Source organism: Caretta caretta, chromosome 7, assembly GCF_965140235.1.
Source record: "Caretta caretta isolate rCarCar2 chromosome 7, rCarCar1.hap1, whole genome shotgun sequence".
Lineage (NCBI taxonomy): Eukaryota > Metazoa > Chordata > Testudines > Cheloniidae > Caretta > Caretta caretta.
The window spans coordinates 62,655,043-62,671,106 of NC_134212.1; the positions used below are offsets into that span (position 1 = coordinate 62,655,043).

Sequence of the window (16,064 nt, forward strand, 5' to 3'; positions counted from 1 at the left end):
GTATGTGAGTGTTTACACACGTTCTCTGTTCACTAGTAACATCAAATAAGTTTGTCTGTTGATATTTTGAAACTTGCAAGTATGTGCATAAACATCCTAATGTCCTGTGTATCTATTTTCTAAAATACTCGTTGTAATTGTGCTTATATAGAATAGGCAACAAATTCTTGCCAAACACAAGAAGGAAGTTTAAAGCTGCTTTGCTTTTCCTGCAAGTGGTTTCCCAAAGCCTGCTGTAATGCTCTGGAGACTGTTCATCAGGTGGAGCTGCAGAGATTTTTCGACCGCTACTTACTCATTTCTTGCTCATTCTTGGTGAAGACTGTTTTAATGTCAATGCAGTTCTGTCTGGGCCTGGGATTCTGAGTCTATTCCAAGCTATTTTTCCTTTAAAAAAAGCTTCCGAAGGGGAATTTATTTTCAAGGTAATAGAATTCGAGGTGATGGTACGTTTTGCTTTTGTCCCTTTGTTTTTAGTAATTTCTGGCTTCATACTCAAATAGCTAACCGTCATTGTACCTACATATGCTGATATTTAAGGCTGCAGTGATATGGAGTCTGTCAGGTCAAAGCCTGCAATCGGCTACTATGCAGTAAAAATATAGCATAGTCTGCACATTATTTACTGGTCTCCAGTGGGTCTTGGACTCATAACACTGCATTTAGACAAACAAAAACAAAACATCCACAGAGGAAGAAAATGGGTGACCCTGTAGAGAACTTTTGATCACAGGCATTAATTCATACTTGGGGAATTTTTTCTCAATTGCTGTTTGTTAAACATTCTTTTAGGCATGTTGAAAACTTCATATAAATACAGGGTGTTAATAGGAACAGAATAACAGAATTTTTAGCTACTGTAGTAGTAGGAATGTTAATCTAAAAATAGGTTAGGTCTGTTTTATATAATATATATATTCTCTCTCTCGTAGTTTCAAAGGTGCCACAGCCAGAAGGGACCATTGTGATTACCTGGTGTGACTCTGACCTCTCGTATGACAGGCCATAGAAGTTCCCCAAAATAATTCCTAGAGTAGATCTTTTATATAAAACAAATCCAATCTTGATTTTAAAGATGGTCAATGATTGGTAATCCACCAGGACCCTTGGTAAATTATTCCAGGGTTAATTACTCACGAATAAAAATGTATGCCTTAATTGCCAATCTGGCTTGTCTAGTTTCTATTTCCAGCCATTGGATCATGTTATACCTTTCTCTGAAGAGCTCATTATTAAATATTCTCCATGTAGGTACTTACAAACTGTAATCAAGTCACCCCCTAGCCTTCTCTTTGTGAAATCTAAATGAATTGAGCTCCTCTAGTTTATGACTGTGTGGTATGTTTTCTAGTCCTTTAATTATTTGCATGGTTGTTCTCTGAACCCTCCCCAATTTATCAGCATCCTTCCTGAATTGTGGACACCAGAAATGGACATAATATATGTCTGCAGTGGCTGCACCAATGTCAAATAATCTCTCTACTTCTATTTGAGATTCCTGTTTATGCATCTTTAGGCCACAGCGTTTTACACTGGGACTTTGTGTTCAGCTGATTATCCCCCCCCCCCCGCCCCCCAATCATTTTCAGAGTCACGGCTTGCCAGGACAGAGTTCCCCATCCTGTTAGTATGGCCTATGTTCATTTTTCCTAGATGTATACATTTACGTTTTTCTGTACAATGACATGTCCTTTTCATTATTTACCATCCCCCAATTTTTGTGTAATCTGCAAACTTTATCAGTGATGATTTTGTGTTTTCTTCCAGGTCATTAATAAAAATGTTAAATACAGTAGTGCCAAGAACTGACCCCTGTGGGACCCCACTGGAAGCACACAATGTTGATTCCCTATTTACAGTTACATTTTGAGACCTATCAGTTAGCCAGCTTTTCATCCATTTAATGTATGCCATGTTCATTTTATCTTTCTATTTTTTTAAATTAAAATGCCATGTGGTACTAAGTCAAATGTCTTACAGAAGTCAAAGCGTATTATGTCAGCACTATTCCCTTTATCAACCGAAGTTGTAATCTCATAAAATTTTTTTAGTTTGATAGGATCCATTTTCCATAAAAGCATGTTGATTGACATTAATTATATTACCCTTGTTTAATTCTCTATTAATCAAGTCCCATATCAGTCACTACATTATCTTGCTCAGGGTCAGTGTCAGACTGACAGGCCTATAATTACCTGGGTCATCCCATTTACCCTTTTTTAAAGATTGGCACAACATTCACTTTCTTTCAGACTTCTGTAACTTTCCCAGTGTTCCAAGACTTATTGAAAACCAACATTAACAGTCCAGCGAGTCTCCTCAGCCAGTTCTTTTAAAATTCTTGGTTGTAAGTTATCCAGACCGTCTGATTCTAGTAGATGCTGTTTAACATCCTCCTAATATTTAGTCATCTGCTTCCCCCCCCAAATACAGAACAGAAATATTTAATGAACACTTCTACCTTTTCTGCATTATTATTGATAATTCTACCATTCTCAGCTAGTAATGGACCAATACCATTAGATTCTTTTTGTTCCTAATATACTTAAAACTACTCCTTATTGCCCATAGCTCTGCTGGCCATAGATTTCTCTTTGTGACCCTTTGCTTCCATTATCAATTTTCTTCAGTTCCTAGCTTCTGATTTATATCCATTATTCTTGACTTCTCTTTTCTTCCGTTCATTATATTTAGATTTTTATTTTTTTATAGCTGCCTTCACTTTCCCTCCAAACCAGATCTGTGTTTGTTTTAACCTTCCTCGATTTTTGGGTAACTTTTTGGGTATCTAGTAAAGTGTTCTTAAATGGTTCCCAATTATTCACCTTTTTCTGGTTTAAATTCTTTCTCACAGTTGATTTGGCTCATAATTGTTTTCAATTTTGTGAAATTGGCCCTTTAAAGCACCAAGTGTATATATTGCTGGTTTGGACTTCATTCTGTTTGCACGTTACAAGTGATCATGATCACATTTATATCTAAGCTACCATTATTTTTTAGTTCTGTGATGAGTTCCTCTTTATCTGTCAAGAGAAGGTCTAATATAGAGTTCGTTTGTGTTGCATGCCCCACTCTTTGAGTTAGGAAATTGTCATCTGTTATTGTGATGGCTCACATGAGAGACAAACCAGGGCTGCTCCTCAATGGTATGAGCAGCAATGGATGCCATCCCCTATACCCTGTGGTCTTCTGGAGTGGCCATATTGGAACCCTTGGGGTGCTTACTGATAACAATTCTCATGACCTCCTAGTCTTTCTCCTTGGAGCCACCAGGGGAGGCATTCCCCTACTCTATCTGTTCCTTCTCTGCTACTTCAACTACAGGAGAAAACCTTTGAGGAGCAAGAGGCCGGAGCAGTCAAGGCGGCCACTCCACTTAGTAATATCTCCTCATCTTCAACCTCACATGAGGTTGTTATGCCTCTTCCACCTTCTCTGGCCTATGACTTCAAAACAATTTCAGAAGCTAATAAAATGTGTAGCAGGCTCATTTGCAGTTCCCCTCAAGGAGGTCCAAGAGTCGCAGCACAAGTTCTTAGACATTTTTCAAATGACACGTTTTGCTTTAGTAGCCATGGCCATTAATGAGGCCTTCCTAAATTCTGCCAGGATCATCTGGCAGACCCCAGCAACTGTACCATCGATGTGCAGGTGTGCTGATGAGGAGTATTATGTCCCAGCCAAGAACTCTGAGTTTTTATTTTTGCATCCTTTGTCTAACTCACTGGTTGTTGAAGTGGTAAATTAACGTGGTAGACAACACCACTCTACATCAACCCCATTTAACAAGGACCAAAAACACCTTGACCTTTTTGGCCGTAAGAGTTATCTCTCTGTGACCTTACAGTTTAGGAATGTAAATTGCACTATAAGGGCTTGGTAATACTAATCACATGAACCGTTCCAAGTTCACCACATTCATTGAACACCTTTCAGTAGAACATTGCAAAGTGTTCCATGGCATAATAGCTGAGGGTCAGGTACTGGCTAGAACATCATTACAGGCCTTCCTAGATGAGGCTGACACTGTAGCACACTCCATCTCCTTGGCAGTCATTATGCGTCAGGCGTCCTGGCTCCGGTTTTCTGGGTTCCCTAAACAAGTCTAAAATACCTCCCCTTTGATTGTCTAAAACTCTGTGCTTAGATTACTGATGAATCATTGTGCACCTAAAAGGGCTTTGCGATCACTTGGGATTTATAGACTTGCAAGTAAACAATTTAGTAGGTCCCAAACTGTACAGAGATTGCCCAGCCCACCCAATATTCTGAGACATCTCGGAAGAAACCAATATTTCAAAGAAAGAAGCCATTCTCTACCTCCACTTCAACTGCTCATCAATCCCCATAATCAAAACATCAATTTTGATGGCTTGGTTGAGAGTCTGAAACAACCTCACTTCTCTGATCTCCAGCTGCGCCAGTTTACCTGCTTCTCTCCCTTTAGGTACCATCTCTCTCACCTTCCATCTGCATGGGAGCAGATCACATATGACAAATAGGTTTTGGAGATTATAAGGTCAGGTTATGCCATTCATTTTACTTCCCTCCCTTACCTCTCATCCCTGTCCCTCTTCAGGGACCCCTCTCATGAACACTTGCTGAGACAGGAAATTGCTTCCCTTTTACATTTAGGAGCCATAGAACCAGTTCCAGCTCGGCATAGGGAGAAGGGATTTTACTGCAAGTATTTTCTGGTCCCCCAAAAGATTCTGAATATAAGACTCCTAAACAACATTTGAAGATACAGTAAATTAGGATGGTGATGCTTTCAGCTATAATTCAGTCCAGAGGATTGGGTTTTTTTGGCCCTCTACATATAGGGACATGTACTTTCATGTTGTGATTCATCCTGCTCAGAAAGAGATTCCTTCAGTTTCCTGTTGATTTGATATCACTTCCAGTATCATGTACTTCCTTTTTGCCTTTCCTTTGGTCTGAGGGTATTCTTTGATAGTTTTGGCGGTGGTCACCACTTTGTCAACTGGGGATAGTTTTCCATACCTGGATGATTGGCTCTCAAGGGCTGGACTTATGAGATTCTCTCTACCATAAACATAGCATCGTCCCTGTTCCCCAGGTTAGGAAACCAGCTCAACATTGAAACGTCCAGTTGGAATCATAGGGATCACCTTATACACAGTAACAGCCACAGCTTACCTTCACATGGACAGGTTCACTGCGGTTTCAAACTTTATTTAAAAAAATCAAATAAGTCCACAGCCATCAACAAGAAATTGTCTTCAACTACTGGGACACAGAGCAGCTTTGTAATGGTGTTGCAGCATGGTAACACGCCTTTGCTGCTTCCAGTGGTGGCTCAGGACGGTTTACGTGCTGAACAGACAGTCTGGACAGCCTGGTATCAGTCCCTCATCAAATACAAGATTCCCTCGGTTGGTGGAAGAACCCTCACAATGTCTGTGCAGATGTTCCATTTATCCAACCTTCTCCTAGTATCACCATAGTGATGGATATGTGGTAGAATCTCGTTCCTTAGAGGTTTTTAAGGTCAGGCTTGACAAAGCCCTGGCTGGGATGATTTAACTGGGAATTGGTCCTGCTTCGAGCAGGGGGTTGGACTAGATGACCTTCTGGGGTCCCTTCCAACCCTGATATTCTATGATTCTATGTCTCTTGTGGGCTGGTGGGGGCTGCATTTAGGGACACACACACACACTGGTATTGAGATTGAATAGAGCAGGTGCTAAAACTGATCCTTTTGGAAAGCCTCTGTCCAATCTCCGTGATTTGGTGGCAGATTCAACAGTGAATGATTTTAGCTACATTCCACTCCTTCAGTATTATGGCAGAAGAGTGGATGTTGGTGAAAAAGTCTGCCAGCCACCTTCTTGCCTTCGGACCAAGATCCTTCAGAAATTTTGGATATATTCCATCCATTGCTGCTCCTTTCTCACATTTAGTGTTGGAGAGACCCGTGTCCACTCCATCTACTGTGTAGGGGGCAGAAAGGCGTGAAGACGACTGGCACCGGTTTAGTGTTCAGTAAAGTTGTTTGTGGACTTGCTGCCTGATGGTTTTTCTTTCGGCACATGGGAGATGCCAACTAATATGCCATGTTGTGCTTTTGTTCTGGTAGGACATTGATCCATAAGCATTTCTTCTAAGTTATCAGTAACTTAGAAACAGATATTTTTGCCATTTTTGACAGAGTACCAGTCCCCCTCCCCTTTAGCCTACTCAGTCCTTCCTGCATAGGTTATAACCATTGGTTTTTTTTTTTTTTTGTTTAATGGTCTTGATTTACATGATGGGAATAATTTTCCTAAAGCAGCCATTTAAAATTAGAGAACACCCTGAACTAAAACTGACTGAGCTCCTTGGACACTTGGGAAAGCTCAGATCCAAATGCTGCAGTTTGAACCATCTCTATGGTTGTGACTGTGTAGTAGTAGAGGAATTATGATGGTGTTTATCATTCAAAAGTTTATAGGTATTTGTGAATATAACTATTCATTTGTGGGCTAAAAAATTTTGGAGTTGTTTGTGTATGCAGTACAGTTTTGGGAAAACTCTTTTTGCACGTGCATCCATGACATTTTATCGAATTCTAGTTTCCTGCAATGCCAACCATGAATATAGCATCACAGGTTTCAGACTTGTAACACGAGAGAGCAGTTGCCTATCTATGCGCAAAGTAGGTACAGTCCATACAGCCTGGACAACATACATCAAAACCGCACATCAGAAGACATAGCAGTGCTGAGTGCTTTGTTGCTTTTTAAAAATTTTGCAAACAATTCTCTATATTTGGGTATCTTAAAAGCTTATTACTGAAGCATTAGAAGCACTAATTGGGATAGTAAGTAAATAGAAGCATGAGTAATTCAGCAAGGCTTTATGATGATGATTATTAGAGATCTAGAGTACTTGAGATGAACGGATTTCACTTTCTCACCTAAATTAATTATTAGTTCAGTGATTTCAAGCAGAACAGGGTTTATTGCTTTTGTAGTACCCTTCCCAATAAGATATTAACTTAGATTTTGTGGTTCCATTGCTAACAAATAGTGGAAGGAAAAAGCCAACCACATTCGGAGTGCATTTCACATCCTAGTGTAGGATACTGCATCTTAGACAGTTTCCTGCCATTTCCCAGATTTGTATTTCAATTCACTAGCAATTTTAAAATAAAAACAAATTAATTTTTTATATAAAATGCTACAGGAAAATGTGAAAGTGCTTCAAATCCTGCTTATCTTCTGGGGGGGGGGGGCAGAATTAACTCACTTTGCCATCGGCTTAACTTTTATTTCTTCCCCTTATTTCTTCCCTGATTAATGTTACCTTTTTTCTTTTCATCCATTCAGGTCCAGTGTGCACTAAAAAGATAGCTGGCTTAAGTTGATTACAGCACAGTTTTCTTCTGACTTGACATTACTAAAATCAGCAGAGTGGGCAGTACCTATCCATGATGTAACTGGGATAAAGCCTTGGAAGGCTTTAGCGCAGTTGTGGTCCTATCCAAATATTAGCAAATGTTAATTATGTTCTAAGCGGGTGTCCTAATACCGTTATAGTTATATAAGAGCTTTAGCACAAGGCCTTTTCTTTTAGGTGGACTCTTAGCAAAATACTCCAAATTTCTACAATTGGAAGAAAATGATAATTCTTCAGTGCACAAGTTACAACACTCGTTCTTGAATAGAGAGGCCCTTAATAGAAGAACCAAGCACCCAAATGAATAGTGGGAATTATCGAAGAGCATGGAAATTTTCTCTGCCTCAGTAAAGGATTCTGAGTGCAAAGAAGTCTCCAGGAAACTTGTATGGGAAAATAGGACTTTCCTCTCCAAACTACAGTGTTAAAGGCATTTAAGTTAGCCCTTTCTCAGGCCAGGTCTAAACTGCAAAGTTAGGTCGATGTAAGTTGCTTTGCGTCAGCCTAGTTGTGCATGTGTCTACACTTAAAATTTGCCTCCCATCAATGGAAGTGCCCATTACAGCAAATCAGTAATACCACCTCCCTGGCAGGTGTTGAGCCTTGGTTAATATACTGAGGTTGACACAGCGCAACTGTAGGCACTGCGTTACTTATGTTGACCTTAACAGTCCTCCAGAAGCTGTCCCACAATGCCTGACACTGACCACTCTGAGCACAATTGTGAACTCCACTGCCCAGGGGTCACAGAGACTAAAAGGCCTATCTCCCCTTCAAAGGCCAGCAAATTTCTGAAATGTTTGTCCATCTTGGCGAGCACACCTAGCAGCTCTCGACTGTTGTGTGCAACTGCCCAGGTGACCATGCCAGCTACACGCGCCAGACCCACTCAAGCTTGGTGTAGTGAGGGGATGTTGAGTCTCCTGGCCCTCTGGAGAGAAGATGCTGTGCAGGCACAGCTAGAAATCAGCTGTAGAAATGAGGACATCTACGAGCAGATTGCATGGGGGTTGCAGTACAAGGGGGTACAACAGGGACCAGCAGCAGTGCTGTGTGAAAGTGAAGGAACTGCATCAGGCATATCAGGAGGCGAACAGTCGATCCGGTGCCAACCCCCAGACTTGCTGCTTTTACAAAGAGCTGCATATACTTAGCAGAGACACCCCTCTACAGCACAGACCACCATGGATACCTCTGAGGAACCTGAGTCACAGGTCCCTGGAATGAAAAACACAGAACAGGACGATGGGGGACACATGACTGGGGAGGGTTCAGCTATGCTGTGAGCCAGGACCTGTTTGAGACTCCCCTGCAGTCCAGTCAGTCCCGGCAGTCTAGTACAGGCAAGCCTGATGCAGGGGAAGGAACCTCAGGTAAGTGTGTTTCCCATTAAAATGATTTACTGATGGTGCTTCTAATTTAACAGAACACAGCTATCAACTTTTCATTAATTAGCTCGTACTAAAAGATAGCAATACAACAGAGAGAGTGTGTGTGTTATCTGCTTTTTGTTTCCTCATAGAGTTAGGCAGGAGAGGGCCATGCGGAGCAGTTTGTTTATACACACAGGGATGTCCCTTGGTTCACCTTGGGATCTCAAAGAAACTTCCATGGAGGTACTTTGCAGACCTCTCCTGCAGAGGTCTAGGTACGGTAGGACACTTTCCCATGCCAGTCAGTGGTACATTTGGCAGGCACCATTGCAGTACAGGCAAGCAGCGTACGGGCCGGGCTGCTTTGGGACACCAGTAGCAGCTGTGCACTCTGTGCCTTTGTTATCCTCAGGAGTGAGAGATCCGCTGAAATCACCACTGCCTATAGAAAATGGTGCCAGTATTCAGTGCCATTGCACTATACTCCTAGTTTCACAACCAAGCAACACCCCCCCACCCCCTCATTTCCCTCACCCCTAGTGGGCCGTAGTCACCATGGTTGGTGCTGTGAGTGTTGACATGCACTTGAAAGCAGGAGTATCAATAAGCATGTCTTGTATAAAACTTCAGGAAAGCAAGGGAAGGGAGTTCTGAATCTTAACTTTCACTTTCTGTTGTGAATGCATTGACAGTGGTACCTCTGTGTTTCTATCTGCAGCTGACACTATTGAGACCTTGAGAGGTTCCTCCTCCACATGCACAGAATGCCAGAGAGAAGAGGATTTGGGATGACATATTCAGTGAGAGATACTGCAAGTGAGTGTTGCATCAGATCGTGAGCAAAGGTCCTGGACAGCCCGGGGAGGGAAAGAACTGACAGGAGAGAGTTCCAGGAGGAAAAGGAGAGGGAGATGTACCGGGATGTAACAGGGCTTCTCCAGCAGCAAACACAGATGCTGCATACTCTTGTGGACCTGAATGCCCAACAATCTTGGGCTCGCCTCCCTTTTGCAATCCATGGAGAACCTCATTACAGCATCTCCCTACGCTTTCCTCCCCTCAACATTCCACATGGTGTCAGGGGCCGAATCCCTTACCCCTACCAGTCCACCCTGGGGGACATTAAGGACAACCACAGCTTCACGTATGCTGACCTGTGAAAGGCATGGTTGCTGTATATGGAGATAAAATGAACATGAATGTTCTTTCCCTTAAGTTCTGTTTTATTAATTTTTCAAGTTTTTTATGTATTTGCTTTTAATTGCACAGATTTTTCTTTGCACTGGTTTTGTTACTGAATAAAATTCTATTATTTGGAAAATAATTCATCTTTATTAATTCACAAGAAATGCTTCAGAGTGCCTAGCAGTTCTGAAAGCACCCACTTACTTGTTACTGTACATTGACACACAACCTATAGGATCAGTGACACACTGTATAATAATCCATAAATGTACAGCAAGCACTACAAAATTAATAGGTACATGGACAACTGTTATATTCATAGATATATGCCAAACCTCACAGAATTCCTTTTGGGCCCAAAACAGCAGGGCCAGTTAGAACACAGTACACCACAAAGTATTACTGTGGCTCACTGTTAAAGTGTGTCTTTCAAAGCCCTCCTGAGCTGTATAGCTCCATGTTGAGCTCTTCTAATGGTCCTTGGCTGTTCAAACTCAGCAGATAACTGCTCCACCTCCACCCCAGAGGCAACTTTTCTGCCTTTGCTTCATAGATATTATGCGGACACAGCGGGCAGCTATAACCATTGGGATTTCTTTTTAATGATATCCAATCTTGTGAGTAAATAATGTCATCGTCCCTTAAATCTACCAAAAGCACAATGGAACTGTCATTGTGCACCTGCTGAGCCTATAGTTCAATCTTTCCTTGGTGCTGTTGAGATGACTAGTGTACAGCTTCATGAGCCAGGGAAGCAAAGGGTAGGCTGGGTCCCCCAGTATCACTGTTGGCATTTCAACATTGCCAGTGGTAGGCAATCTGCCAGTCAGGAAAGAGTCTCTGCTTGTGGCTTTCTGAATAGTCCTTTGTTCTTAAAGATGCGAGCATCATGCCACTTACCTGACGAGTCAACGCTGATGTCAGTGAAATGTCCCTGGTGAACCGTCTACACTGGTATAACAATAGGAAAAAAAGCCCTTTCTGTTGGTGTACTCTATAACAAGGTGGTCTGGTGCCAGAACAGGATATTCGTGCCATCTGTTTCTGCACTGCAGTTTGGGAACGGCATTGCTGCAAAACCACCCACAATGTCCTGCACATTGCTGAGAATCACAGTCCTGCATAGCAGGAGATGATTAATGGCTGTGCACACTTGCATGACAATGGTTTCTGCAGTGGATTTTTCCAACTGCAAAATGATTTCCCACTGACTGGTATCAGTCTGATATTGCAAATTTCTGTAGTGCGATCGCCACTCACTTCTCCACTGTCAGTGTTGCTCTCATTTTGGTGTCCCTGTGCTGGAGGGTTGGGGAGAGTTTACCCCACAGATCCAGGAATGTGGTCTTGCATGTGTGAAGGTTCTGCTGCGACTGCTCATCATCCCAAACCTGCATTACAATCCCACCAGTTGGCTCATTTCTCAGGCACAGAAGTGGCGCTCCACCGTCTGCAATTACTCTGGGAATGCCATCAACAAACTTTGAATTAGTTCTTGCTGTGTCGCACAGCAATATGTTCTCCAAGAAATTGTCATGTTCCCTGCTTATTTGGTGGTTCTCACAGCTCTGCAAATACCGGCGGACCGTGTGTCCTGTGCTTGCAGTGCTTATGACAGTAGTGAAGAGTTGTGCAGGTTCAGTGCTTCTGTCAGAGATGGCAAACAGCTATGAGGGCTAAGTGGGTCCATGGGATTTTTAAAAAAAAGATGAATTATGGGATGATAGATGACATAAGATGGAGACAGTTACATACTGGGGAGTTGACCCCTTGCTCCCGTCACTCCTGCGTGACTTGTTTCTGCCTCACTATCCGTTGCCAAAACTTCTCAAAAGACAATGTGCTGCATGGTGGCAAGTTGTGCACTGGGACAGCTACTCTGGTGCATTGCGTTGTGCAGCAACACAAGCAATCCTGGTGAGTACACACAACGCTGATGCAAGGAGCCAAGTACTGTCACAAAGAAGCAATGTGCTAACTTGCAGGGGCTTTATGCTGACATAACTTGCGTTTGAACAAAGTTTGTGGTGTAGACATGGCCTCAGACTCCTGAATCAAAAGCAGTAATGCATTCGATTTATAGAAGATGACTTTCAGGGCCAAATGGTACTGTTAATCCAACAGAGGTGTCTTTCATACCATTTTCTGTTAACTTCTAAAGTCATTTTAACTGGAAAGATTTCTGATTTTTTTTTTTTTTAAAAGAGAATCTCAAAATGTGACAGGTTATGCGGGTGGTCCTACCTTTAAAAATGATCCAGCTGTTATCCTCAGCTTACTGGTAGTCTCTTTCCCTGCAACGTGAATGCACCTTGCAAACATGACCTGAAAACAATAGATGCTACTTTTTTAAAGAGGTTTTGTTTTGTTTTGTTGTGTGCTGTTTCACTTCGGCTTACTTGCTCCTTCTAGCAGGGCTCTTTGACTAGGAAGGCAAGGTCAACTGGGTATCTGACCAAAAGTCCAAACCTTCCTCTAAGTTATTGCCAGATGCCATCTTGTTGCCTCTTTATGCCCAATACCAATTAAGGATGTTATCAAAAGCTAGTAATGTGGCTTGATGTATTTCATTTATATCCCTATTGCCAACAGAGCTGTCAGTCAAATTTTAAGATACTTACATTCCAGTAATTTTGGTTCTATAAACCAAACCATAGGTGTCCTGAAAGCAGTTACGTTTTTACTTGATTGTAAACTGAACTGATTTGGATTTCTAATTCAGAGATGCAGTGACTAGAGGCTTGTCTACAGTTTAAAGTGCTTTAGCGGAGCTGCTGTTGAGCTTAGTGAAGACGCTGCCTATGCCAATGGGAGAGCTTCTCTCCTTGTTGACATCCCACTGTCTACACAAGTAAGGTTGGTACTATGTCGTTCAGCTGAGTATGTTGCTGAGCGACTTTAGTTACACCGTCATAAGTTGGCAGCGTAGACGAAACCTAAGCCCTTTTCCCCATATACTTACATATACAAGTATACTTACATATAAAGATATTCCCATTTTCCCCATATACTTAAATTTTTAATCCCTGCTTATTGGAGGATTAGGGAAATTCTAATAAATCTAGATCACAGCCCGGGAAGTCTGAACAAAGATGGCCATTCACCAGGACCAGCTCTGGTTGGGGCTGTGCTCAGTCAAACTCCCAGTACGGAGCTACACCTCAGTCTTACTAGATGAGAGTACACCGTTGCCCTTTTTCCACAAGAATTTGGCTTCAGGTTTCCATCAGGTAGGCCAGAACTACTTGAATAGCTCCAGAAAATATCAGATCGACTTCAACAGCCTGACTTTGGTCCCCAAGTTCCTTTGATCCCTGCTAGCACACAGTCCATTCAAAAAAAATGGGATGGGCTTCTAGAAGATGCATTTCCACATGCTGTGGATATGAACAGTTCTAACTGGAGGAACCATCTGAATTTCTTTGGCTTTTGCAACAAAATCCACTCCTTCCTCTAGAATCTAAGCTTTCATTATTAATCAAAAAAATTAAATGTTTAGCCCTCATTTTCTCAGAGAAAATCTGAACCAGTAATGAGGGGTTTTGTGTGTGTGTGTATGCAATCAGACATGCAGAAGGGAAAGCTCTGAGAGGTAGGAATGGCTTGAATCATTTCAGGGGGTTTGTTTAATCGTCATCAGTAGGCTTCAGAATTAATGTCACTGTTAACTATTTTGACCACTGATAATTTTAAGGCATGTCTATCATATGTGCTTATTTATTTTGGCATGATGTTTGCTGTGGAGGATTTTAGGGATCTGAATTAGGAATTCATTTCACTTCCCACCTCTGTCTGCAAGCGGGGAGAAAAATGAGAGATGTGTTGGGTCCAAGCCTTAACCAGAAGGTATGCAAACTCCCAAACCAGCTCTTGTCCCTTCTTGAGCACCTAAGACCTCAGACACCCTCTGCTTGGCTACCAAACTACTTCCTTTGCTGCTGATGTATTTAACAATACAGGTTTGCTGTATTCTGGTTCTGATGGAATTCTCTTATACTACTTGGAGGAAACTTGAATATTCTTCCAGTGCCCATAATCCTTAAACAGTAAGTTTGGGCTTTTTCTACAACGGGAATATAGGGTGTGGGGAGGGACGGGGTAGAGGGCTAGATTTCTCACTGTGTATAGGGGTATGTCTACCCTGCAATTAAAAACCCGCGGCTGGCCAATGTCAGGTGACTCAGGCTCATAGAGCTTGGGCTAATGGGGTGTTTAATTGCAGTGGAGACAGGTTTGGAGTCAGGTTGCAGTCTGAGCTCTGGGACCTTCCCATGCTGGTTGTCTACAATATCTTGATGCAGAAGCCAAAAGTGAGAAGCTTAAAAGCCCTGCAGAATAGAGACACACTCTATCAGAATTACCACCGCTTCCACCACATGTAAATAATGGAGATGGTAAAATACTGGATCAGAAATTCCAATAGTAAGGTCCTTGGTGTCTCTGTGAAACTAGAAGAATTAAATTAGTGATGTTTTCAATATACATTTATTAATAAGTTACCTGATTGGGATATTACCATCAATTCCACTATAGAAAACTGCAACCAGCTAGAGAGCGTGTGAGTAAGTGACACTGTGGAAGCAGAATGGATAAAAATCACTATTTTAAAAAAAAATCTAAATTGGATTTATTTACGTTTCTAGTTCATTTCTCATTTTATAGACTTAAATTACTAAACTGGGTGTTTCATACTTTTCTTTAGTTTGCTAATTGTTAGTAGAATTTTAGATTTTACAAAGACTTTTTTCTGCTAAATTTTACACTTCAGCTGTTCATCTATGCTGAAAAAGACAAGTCCGGGCCCTCATTAACATCCTTCCTATTAGAACAAAAACTCAGACATAAAATTGCTGTGCAAATAGTCCACGCTATGTTTTCAACCAACATCACCTCTAATATATTGAGCTTCCACAGGTCAAGAGAGCTGAAATGCTTTGACCAGGCTATACTCCTCCATCAGACTTTGCAGTCTGAAATCAATGGGAGTTGTACTCCTAAGTCACTTTTGAAAAATCACACCAATGGGTGCCTAAATAGAGTCTTTGGATCACATGTACAATGTTAACAGTTGGGACATTTATAAAGTACAGTTCTAGCTTGATGAAATCTGCCATTTTCTTATTTCTGTCCTCTTATTCCTCCTCGGCTCCAGTCGGGCAATCCTAAATTTAGGCTGTGGGCTGTTCAGAAAGAAGTGTTTGTTTCTCAGCTTTTATAGCATATTTACTTTAGTGCCTGTTAAATAGGACACTTGTATATTCCCAAACGTGTTTGTTTCCTCTTCATATGAGAACAAAATATGTTGTGCATAAGAACATGCAGATATCTCAGTATTTTATGTTAAGCGATAAAAATATTACTAAAGAGTGCTGTCAACTGTCTTGCATCTGGGTGCAATATAGAAGTTACCATTTTAGTTTTCTGGATAGAAGGGTTTCTGAGTGAGTGTATTGCAGGGTTTTCCAGAAGATTAGGCGTACTAAACAAGTTTGCCACTGCTTCAAGATTGAATCAGCCAAGACATTTCCTGTCTCCATCAGTCCAGGTGATTATCGGGCACTGGTGGACCTACAGAACTCATATCTATGTGTTCCCATCGACTGTTGTCACTGGAACTAAATGTGTAAATTTCTGGAATAGGAGGTAAAATGAAGCTCCTGCTGCTTTTCAGTCTCTTTAGATAATGAGTCTAATCTATTACTGTAAAAGCTCTACCCGTCAATGTGTGTATTGCTTTAAGTAATTCTGTCGCTTAAATCTAATTACTGTACAGTGTCTTTTTTAAATCAAACTTTTGTGGGCTGTGGGGTGAAGCATCTTAAGCTTTGTCAGAACATAAACTGAGCCCAGTGTACATTATGGAATTGTTTTAAGAGTGGTAACTGTAACCCTAGATCATTTAACCGTATTTATGGGGAAAGAATTATGGCTGTTATAGTTGGTCAGTTATATAGAAAATAATGGAATTGACTGCAGTTAAATGCAAGAATATAGGCTGCGCAAATGGATAGAAAGAAAGAAGCAAACCCATTAGGCTGTGACATTGTAGCAGTGAATTGCAAGGTTTTCATGATGATATAAGCACTAATTATAAAGCTTTTTTTA

General features: G+C 41.4%; 1 protein-coding gene across 7 annotated transcripts in view; it reads left to right on the plus strand.

Moving 5' to 3' along the window:
* KAT6B (lysine acetyltransferase 6B) overlaps positions 1–16,064 on the plus strand; it is a 195,254-nt gene that overhangs the window by 52,320 nt on the left and 126,870 nt on the right. The window lies entirely within an intron of this gene.